We start from the raw sequence: 10408 nt of genomic DNA, 5'->3' as shown, positions 1-10408 counted from the left end.
CTACCCACAGACTCACAGAAGAACTATTGGTTTAGTTTTATGGGCAGTACAGTCAGGCCTTTTTGTACAATTGTTGGCTGTGTACACTCATGTGCTGCTTAATGTCCCTCTGCACAACGTCCGTTCGCTTAAACGTCCAGGGACCCATAGGAATACAGCATATTAGGTAGAAATTTAAAAAATAATCCGAAGAACGGGACATAGAGAGCATGTGTAGGTGCAAAGCATTGTTGGTGCATCACTGATGGCCAGCCAGCATCCCAAAACAAAGCCATTACACTGCCAGCTGTATGATATAACCTGTACAGGTAATGGTAGGCTATTTCCCGGTTTAACGATGCACTTGGTTAGGTAAAAGCCCATCGCTTGGTGAGGTATCGTATATCGGGGTAGATGTAACATGGAAAGTATAGATTGCGTTTTTGACCATTGGGTTTCCCCCCAACCCAGTCCTAAACCCACCTAAGTGAGTCCAAAAACAAGTTTTTAGGTCACATAAACCCACAAATTGCTTAACAACAAGCTAAACTAAGCCTAAAAGCAGTTTATAAATCACCTAAACCAAAAAATAAAACCTGAAAATCATCAAATATATATGTCTGGAAAATATCAATCTTAGTAAACTGTACCTTAAAATGACAATGTTCACCCCACCTATGACTAAAACACGTTAATATGTCTAAAATCAGTTTATAAATCAACCTAAACACAAAATTTGTCTAAAATATCAGTATCAGTAAAAAAAATCTAAACCCATCTCTGAACCAGGGTTTGGCCATTGTTAGTCGGGGTATGGTGGTATTTCTACCTCCATTGTTAAGCTGGGGTATTGTATATTGGGGTATACCTGTACACTGTTATACTGTTCATATGTCTTAATATTTTTCTTTTTTATCCTACTTACACAAAAGCATAAAAAGTCTATTGACAATCAGTAAAAAGTTTAGTGTAGCCATAACAGTGTCATCAACACCAGCGGCAGGCAGCCGTGTTCAGTCATATGTTTACTCAGTACTGCTGCTTTTGAGTGTCCTTGAATATCCATGCATTAGGTTTACATAACATTGCATATTGTATTATTGTCTTAATTTGGGCTTTTTATACTGTACTGTTACTGTACTGTAAAAGTAACATACAGTACAGTATATACCATATGCCTGTACAGTACATGTAGTGCACAATACAGTATACAGTGCATGAGTTACAGTGGTCCCTTAACGTCCAGATCACATAATGTTCTGTTTTTCATATAGTATTGTGGATGCTAAGTGGTCCATGGCCATGTGAGAGAACTTCCTCTTCTGACAAGAATACAGGCCTGGCCATGAGCTGGGCTGAAAGAGGTTGGAAATCTTCACAGGTTATAACAAGCCTGCAGTAATATAACATTGGCTACGGGTGCTGAAGAGTAGGTAATGTGTCAGGCTGAGGGATGTTACCTGTACTGTGTTCTATCTCTCTATTGCCAGACGCCTTAATCCTGTGACGGGTGGCCACAAACGTATCACCTCCGTGTCACCCTGTCCCCCGCCATTTCACTGCCCTCCCCCAAACCCACATCCCCCACTCTCATGTACAGTACCTCTCCACTCCATCCCTACATCTCATCCTCGGCCTCGGCCTCCCCCTCCCTCTTCTCCTCCCCATGCAGTGTGTTTGGTTAGAGAAGATTTGAAAGTGTTGCATAAGTAGTATCATGGAGGGCTTTAGGGTTGTTTTCTTTGGGGGAGGCAGTGGCTTAGTCAGTAGAGAGGTGGACTGCAGTCCTACTGGACCCAGGTTCAAATCCCTGCTGGGGCAGGGAACAGTTTAAGGAGTTGAATTTAATGAAAAAAGACTTTACTGATCTACCAGAAGACCTGCCAACATGTCGTAAAAATACCCTCGCTAATACCAATACACCAGTCCTGCATGAGACAGCTCTAGCATGTATTCAGTATGGACGGTGGGTGTTAGTGCCGAAGTGGTGACATGTAGAGGTGTATGGTATGTAGGAGGAGGACTACTGGGCCTTGAGAGCAGGCTGTAAAGCCTATGCCCAGAGTTGGACATAAAAAAAAAAAAGTTGGAGTATGTTTATATGGATTAACATCTTAATACAGTTTTTGTCTGGCTCCATTGTACATATAAATCCATTTGACATAATGTCTTGAGAAACCCAACCCTTACTTATGTATGATGCCATGGCCTGTATTTTTGTCACTCAAGCAGTCTCGCAAACACCTATTCCTAAGTGATTTATTTTACTTATTTCTCCTGGCTTTCCTCTTCTGCCATATTTAAATCATCCTAATATCACCATACTCTCCATAAATAGTGTAAAATATTACATTACCCAGCCATATCCAAAACAAATCACTAAGGAAGAGGTGTTGGGGAGCCTGTTTGTACAGTGTAATATTGTGTTGACAGATGGAGTGGCCAGCTGGCTATGGCCTGCCTTGTGGCTGAACTGACAGTGTGGTTCAACTTGGCTGCCCCACCACACACCACCATCACCACCACACACCACCATCACTACACACCACCACCACTACACACCACCATCACCACCACACACCACCATCACTACACACCACCACACACCACCATCACCACCACACACCACCAACACCACAAAAATGGACTGTACCAGGTTAGAGCCTTAACACCAGCCATGCATTGATTAAGTCTGCATTGTGAGTGGCATAGCAGGCTTTATAATGCCTATTCCTCAGTTATTTAACTGGCACATTGTACCCTAACTCTCCTTTGTATGCTATTTACATTTTTTTAATATAGAAATGGTTTGTGTCAGTATTGGTGTTGTGATGAGGAGGGGTAGACTGAGGTGGTTTGGGCATGTTGAGGGGATGGAGGATGACATCTGGGTGTGGGAAGTGAGAAGTGTGAATGTCAGGGGTATGGTTGCGAGAGGCAGACCAAAGAAGACCTGGGATGAGGTCATAGAGTGTGACCTCAGGGATAAGGTACTGAATAGGGAGGCTGCCAGAGATCAAGCAGTGTGAAGAGCCGCCATTAGATGTCCAAGACCAATGGAAGGAAGCATGTTGGAGCCCTTCTAAGTGATATGATACGAATGATACAAAGATGAACAGAGGAAGGAGGAAAATTTTTTTTAGAAAATTCCATACACCAGATTACAGGTGTCCTCCATTCATAAAAAATGTGTATCAGTAACAGTTAGAGACACTAGTAATATAGGAGTGAATGATAGATAGAATATTGTAGAGGTGGATGATAGATAGACAGATTAATATTTTACAGGAGTGGATGATAGATAGACAATAGGATATGTAGGGGCAGATGACAGATAAATAGATATCACAGTAATGTAGAATTTAATCTTTCAGACAGAACTGGAATTTACTGAGCCTGGCCTGCCCATCCATCAACGTGTGGATGGACCCGAGAGACTGGCTGACAGTGGCTGACATGGGGTTCCTTCACACCTCAGAGACACAGTGCTTGGGGGTATTGGCGTCCTGGATTTATCAGGCACCACATCAGCTCATGTCTCTGATTGGGGTCAAGGTAATCTGGTTGGTTTTAATGCATCAAAATCTCAGTTCTTACATCTATCAACCCAACAATATCTTCCACAGGAATACCCTCTAATTTTTTTTACAATATCCAGCTCAATCCTGCATCATCTTTAAACATACTTGGCATTTCATTCTCTCAGGATTTATGTTGGAAAGAACATATTACATCTCTTGTAAAATCTGCTTCCAAGAGATTAGCTGTGCTAAGCTGACTCTGTACCGTACCTTCTTTACCCATGCACAGTTGTTGACTTTATATACAGGTTTTATTTGAGGCGCTGAGTGGAATAACCTCTTGTCCGCCACAGTGACCATTTTGGAGTTAAGTACACCATCGTATTCCCCAAACCTTCTTCTACTAGTACAATAATGAATCATGTGACAAAATGCCCCCAATAAGGGTTAAAATCCCATTTTATAGAGGGTACCGACTGACCGTACTGCACACAAAGGTGTTTATACTCTGCTAGGTGGACATTAGGTCCATTTTAGCCTGAATAATCCAGTCAGAAAATCGTTGTGGCTTAGCATTGTCTTCCCCAGGTCCTGAACCTTGGAAACCAACATCCGGCTCAGTTATTCCACTGGTGTTAAGGTTGATTTTTCTTATGTGTTCACATTAAGACACGCATCTATTGTCAGCTCCATGTGGGGGAAGTCCCAGAATGCTAGTAATAACCACTCAAGCACCACAGGCCACCACACGCTGTGTTGCTGGCCAATCATTAAATCCAACATTTTTAAGGACGTAAGTGTTATTATTCTTATAACATTGCTCATTAATTTTTATTATGGTTTTAGAATAACGATATTGTGTGAGAAAAACATAACTATGAGCGTTCAGTGTCAACAGTATGGTACGGGCAACAGTATGGTACGGACAACAGTATGGTACGGGCAACAGTATGGTACGGGCAACAGTATGGTACGGGCAACAGTATGGTACGGGCAACAGTATGGTACGGGCAACAGTATGGTACGGACAGATTTTCTTAGCCTTTTTTTTTTTTTTTTTTGCTATATTAATGGATATTGTGAAAGTACATGCATACATCGTAAGGTTGGCATGCAATAACACACATTTTGGGGAAAATGCGGTTCATTTATGTCAGGCAAGAGGAGAAAGATGCTGTTAATGTATTGTTCTTTCAAAATGCCATTGATTTACATACTCTGACATGCATGCAGATGTTTTCAACTACATTTGAAAAAAAAAATCACCAGAATATCTTTATTGGTTGAAAAGTTATGGCATTTTGAAAGTAAACAAACTTTAACAGCGTTTTTTCCCATTTTTTATATTTGGCGCACGAGAGGTTATTCCACTCAGCGCCTCTTTTGCCCCTGTGTAGAGTACAACTCTCATGTATGGGGAAGTTCCCCACGTACAGCTCTTCTCAACAAGGGGGAGTCAAAGGCTTTTTGTCTCATTAACTCTCCTCCTCTAACTCTCTGCCTTCAACCTCTGTCTCTTCACAACACTGTTGCATCTTTGTCTCTTTTCTGTCACTACTTCAGTGGTCACTGCTCCTCTGAATTCTCTGCTTGCATCCCTCCACCATTTCAGTGGGCACGTGGCACCTTTCTAGCAACAAACTCTCATCCCTTTTCTGTCCAGCTCTGTAATGCAGGAGTTAACCGTTACTTCCAGTCCTTCATGTATGCAACAGGTCAACTCTAGAACTGTCTTTCCCTGTCTGTACTTCCTACTGCACAGTGTGTCCAGGCATCTCAAAATATACTGTACAGATCTAGAATTTGGCTGTCTGTTGTCTCGTGTTTGTTTTTTTCTTGGAGGGAGCAGTTTGCAGGCTCCTGGCCTTTGGTTCCTTCTTCCTTTGATTTAAAAAAAAAAAAAAAAAAAAAAGCTGCCTCCAGTGCATCAGGAAGCTTACATTAACTGTTCTTTGGAGCTGTGGTCAGTTTGTCTTCTGTATTTCTAACCCTCTCATGCTTAGGACAAGTTTAGGATTCTGTTCACCTGATGTCTGATGATTTTATTCTGTTGAGTATGGGAGATTGGTCAGTATTCTCATCGGTTAAGGAAGCTCCCTAACACCTCTTCCTAAGTGATTTATTTTGCCTATTTCACCTTACTGTTTTCTTCTGTGTTACAAAAATTCTTTCAGTATTACCATACTCTGCATAGCCTAAAGCTCCCTAACACCTCTTCCTAAGCAGTTCATTTTCTTTATTTCATCTTACTCTCCTCTTTTGTGTTGCATAAATTCTTTTAGTAGCTATCACCATACTCAGCATCAAGCTACCTAACACCTCTTCCTAAGTAATTTAGTTTGTTTATTACACCTTACTGTCCTCTTCCATCTTAAAAAAATCCCTTCATTACCACCATACTTTATAAAAAACTTACAAAAGGATATCAACTAGCCATATCACAACAAATCACTGAGACAGAGGTGTTGGGGAGCTTCCATAGCTAACCAGCAAGAATACAAACCTGAGGTGTGAGGAAGTAGCTGGAGAAGAACAGGGAGGCTTTAGGAAGGGAAGAGGTTGTGTAAATCAGATGTTCATTCTTGGGTCTTCAGTGGAAAAGTTTCTAGAGAAGGGAAAGAAGTTGTATCTTAAATAGGATTGGATGATGGATGGATGGATGGAAAGAGTGACATAGACCAACTAACAGATATGTCATTATCTCAGGAGTGTTGCCGAGCTGGCAGGTCTGTCAACTTTGTAAACCTGTCTGAACACATCCCTACTGGCACTGTCCCTGGTGATGGCTGGTACTGTCCCTGGTGATGGCTGGTGAGGCTGATCTGTGTGTTGTGTGTATCGTCCAACATCTCTGGTCATGTGTTGGTCCTGCTGCTTCTACTGTTGGGTTATATGTGTTGCCTTAACCCCTTGGTCTTGAGGATATTTTGGCTACTGCTAGATGATTTTATTCATGTTAGTGTAGTGCTGTATGGTAGTGAGACCTGGGCACTAAAGGAGGAGGATATTCACTGGCTCAGACGTACAGAAATGACAATGATTAGGTGGATGTGTAGTGCGTCCCTGCGTCCAAGGTCTGGGGGGGCTGGGTTTACGATGGAAGAGTTGAGAGGTAGGATGGGACTGGAGTGTATTGGTGTTGTGATGAGGAGAGGTAGATTGAGATGGTTTGGACATGTGGAGAGGATGGGGGATGATAGTTGGATGAGGAAGGTGAGAAGTGTTAATATTGGGGGTGGGGTTATGAGGGGTAGACCGAGAAAGACATGGGACGAGGTCATTAAGTGTGACCTTAGGGTTAAGGGACTGAACAGGGAGGCTGCAATGGATCATTCAGCATGGAGAGCCGCTATTAGGTGACCAAGGCCGACGCATGCAAGCATGTTGAAGCCTTTAAAAATGAAAACGATTAGGAGACATTGCCAAAGAGCAGCAGTCTGGTAAACAAGGCTGACCAAGGCAAGAATGGAATATGTTTTGAAAGTATAAGTATGATTTGTATATGTGGTTGGCATCACTAGTGGGTTGGGGCCAGAAAATGTGAAATCTTGGAAGAGTTGATGCCTAATCCAACTTGGGTGCACACAGTTGATTTATTACAGGATAGAGCCTTGTTGAGATGTACAGTATTTTGGCTAACACATTGAGCCTTGTTTAGATATACAGTATTTTGGCTGCCAGTAAATTTAACCCTGACAGTCAAAGGGTTAACTTGCAAACCCATTCTTCTCCTCTTTCCAGGTACGGCTGCCACCTGGTAAGTCACCTGGCCCTGGGGTTCCTGTTCCTGGGTGGTGGGAGGTTCAGCCTGGCCACCACCATCATGGCTGTGGCTTGCCTCCTCATGGCCTGCCTTCCCAAGTTGGCCACACACTCCATCAACCGCCTGCTGCCGCCTCCAGGTCACACCACTGACTTTGTCACATATTTCAAAGGCTTGATTGATGTGTGAAATAATGGCAGTGTTGTGGATGGCATTGTTAGCACCTCATCTGTAACAGTCGGTTACATACTCCATATTAACACAGATGCTGTAGAGGGATGCCTTCATGTGGTAGCACTGATATAACTGGTCTGCTACACTGCCTGGTTAGGCAAACTTCCCTCACCTCCCTCCCTGTTTCCCAAAAGGTGGATGGTGGACTACTGAAGAAGGGGTACTTTAGCCTGCAATCTACAAGTTAACATTTCAGATGAAATTGGGGCTGCCGCTACACTACCTTAACATTCTCTTTTATTCATTCATTCATCATTCATTGCCAGACGCCATGTATCCCAAACGGGGTGGCCAACGGCTTAGAGTTAATTGTTTTACAGGGAGGGGCACTAATCCTCCGCCAACCCCACCTGACACATAGGGATGCCAACAGCATCTGGTGTTCCCAGGCGGTCACCCATCCAAGTACTAACCAGATCCAACATTGCTTAACTTCGCTGATCGGACAGGAAGCGGTGTACTCAACGTGGTATCTCTTTTATGATACTTAAATTATATTGATGTAATTGTATCAGTAACACGAGGATATTGGGATGTAATATGCAGAAGCCATCCATCATTCAGTCCTATGTCACCCCATGAGGAGTGTAGGAGCCTGGGGCTAGGCAACTTAGTTCTGACATTTAAGATGAGAGTGACCAGCCTCACTCATCCCTGAGTGTCATTACATGAACAATGAGTTGGATACGAGTTGGAGGGAGGGCAGCCAAAGGACAGGGCAATGTGAAAGCAGTTTGTGTCTGGTCACCCCATACAGGATTAAGGCTTCTGGCAATAGTGATATAAATTATTCCTATGTATTGCCAGCAGCATTAATCCTTTAAGGGTTACTTCACATGTGTTTATAGTTGTATGCAGTCAGTAGCCAGAGTCAGGAGTTTGAGGATGTGGTTGCAATTCCAATAGCATTTCTTGGGGATCTTTATGCATCTATTACAATAGATATGCATTATTGTAAGTCATATGTTAATTTTGTTTGTGTGTTTTAGATATAACTAACCTTTACTCTTGTTTAAAATTGCCCTATATGGTACAGATAGTACTACAGGTGTAAGTTGGTGGTGGTTAAACGCCCAGTCCCTATTTTTCCCCATAGGTTATGTACTCTTTCATACGAACAGATTTCCATAGACGTAACTACAGTAAAACATCTACAACTCGGCATAATACATGTGCAAGCCTTGCCAAGTTAGCCTCCTTGCCGAGTTGTAGGGATGAACTTTAAGTTCCCCCCCAGCACACACACACAAAAAAAAAGGAAAAAATGGAAAAAATAAAAGTTTTTACAATAAACAGTAAAAGCTGCCTTACCATGATTCCATGCAGCTTTAGGGTGTATTCCAGGCATGGAGGAGAACTTTTGGTAGTTTTTGGAGGTGATAGGGGGGCTCAAGATCAGTTTTGGGCACACCTTTACTGTACTGTACTTGACACTGTACATCATGTAAAGCACAGTTAACACTATAAGGGCCATTACTGTAATGTATTTATCTCTTGTACTATACTGGGGAACTAAACACTAAACACTTAAACATTACTGTACAACTCGGCATCTTACTGAGTTGGGGGGATTTTGGCCGACTCTCTTCCTCTCACATGTGCATTTTTGGGAATTTTTGAATTTTGATTTTTTAAATGAATATTTTGGAGCCTTCCCAAGTTGTACAGTAGAGGTTTCCGACTTGAAGGATGCTGAATTGTATAGGTTTTACTGTACTCATACCATGAGGATCTCTTTTGTACTGTACAGTATTAGGGTTATGTATGAGTAACTATATTGTCATTTTGAGTAGTGCATGTGTGGATGGTAGAGAAAAAGTTGAGTGGTACCTCTAATACTTATGCAGTAAGTGTAGGTGTTACAGTAGGAGTTAAGAAGTGCTAAAGGGAATATGATTAACCAGTTTGTATTTATAAGGTGGAACCATTACTTCAGATTGTTAGGTGATGTGTTAATGACTGTGGCATATGTCACTGGGTATGCTGTTTGATTGTTATACTCTCTCTCTCCGGTGGGGAGGAAGGGGGATCCTATCTAATCCCGTTTCTGTGGTGGGAATTGGAGGAGAAATATTGAGATGCTATGTATGAACTGGCAGTGCTAGTGGTGTGTCTGGCCTCTCCAGTTTGTTATATTTACCCAAGCAGAATATAGTCATCTGTATAGAGCAGGATTATACAGTGCTGAAAATCAGTGTAATTGCAGGGAAGGGGTTAAAGTGACTTGTTATCCCACAGGGCATTCAACAAATATCAGATTTGAGCCTGCAAGCAGGATTGTTAGTGTGGCAGGCAAAACTGATCAGCCAAGCTGGCCACTTCCTCCACCCTGTCACCCCTCATCCCCCGGCCTGCCCATCATCCACTGTGGAGGGGCAGCAGCGACACACAAGGCCTGCCCATCATACACTGTGGAGGGGCAGCAGCAACACACAAGGCCTGCCCATCATCCACTGTGGAGGGGCAGCAGCAACACACAAGGCCTGCCCATCATCCACTGTGGAGGGGCAGCAGCAACACACAAGGCCTGCCCATCATCCACTGTGGAGGGGCAGCAGCAACACACAAGGCCTCTAGTGTCACCCAGAGAAGCACTGCCTCTTGGTAAACGCCTCCAGTCACTCACCAATACCTGGATGATGCAAGGTTAGTCATATCTGCCTGTGTTTGCTGTCACTGTATGCAATTACCTTTGTATGTGTCCAGCTGTGTATTTATCACAAGGCGATGAAACTTCTCTGATATCTGGATGATGTATAGTTTGTCAGGTGGATTTATATCCATCCATCCATCCATCATCCAATCCTGTGTTGCCCCATGAGGAGTGTAGGAGCCCAGGGCTAGGCAAATTGGTCCTGACATTAAGATGAGAGCAACCAGCCTTACTCATCCCTGAGTAGCATTATTTGAG

General features: G+C 42.9%; 1 pseudogene; it reads right to left on the bottom strand.

The window, feature by feature from the left end:
• Positions 1-7861: 7861 nt before the first annotated feature.
• On the bottom strand, positions 7862-7980 carry LOC145408906 (5S ribosomal RNA; annotated as a pseudogene).
• Between the last annotated feature and the right edge of the window lie 2428 nt (positions 7981-10408).

The sequence above is a fragment of the Coenobita brevimanus genome, chromosome 78 (assembly GCF_032717465.1).
Source record: "Coenobita brevimanus isolate Jiangsu-jjx chromosome 78, ASM3271746v2, whole genome shotgun sequence".
Taxonomy (NCBI): Eukaryota; Metazoa; Arthropoda; class Malacostraca; order Decapoda; family Coenobitidae; genus Coenobita; species Coenobita brevimanus.
Note: the sequence above shows the minus strand (reverse complement) of the source record. Positions and strands in the feature narration are given on the sequence as shown.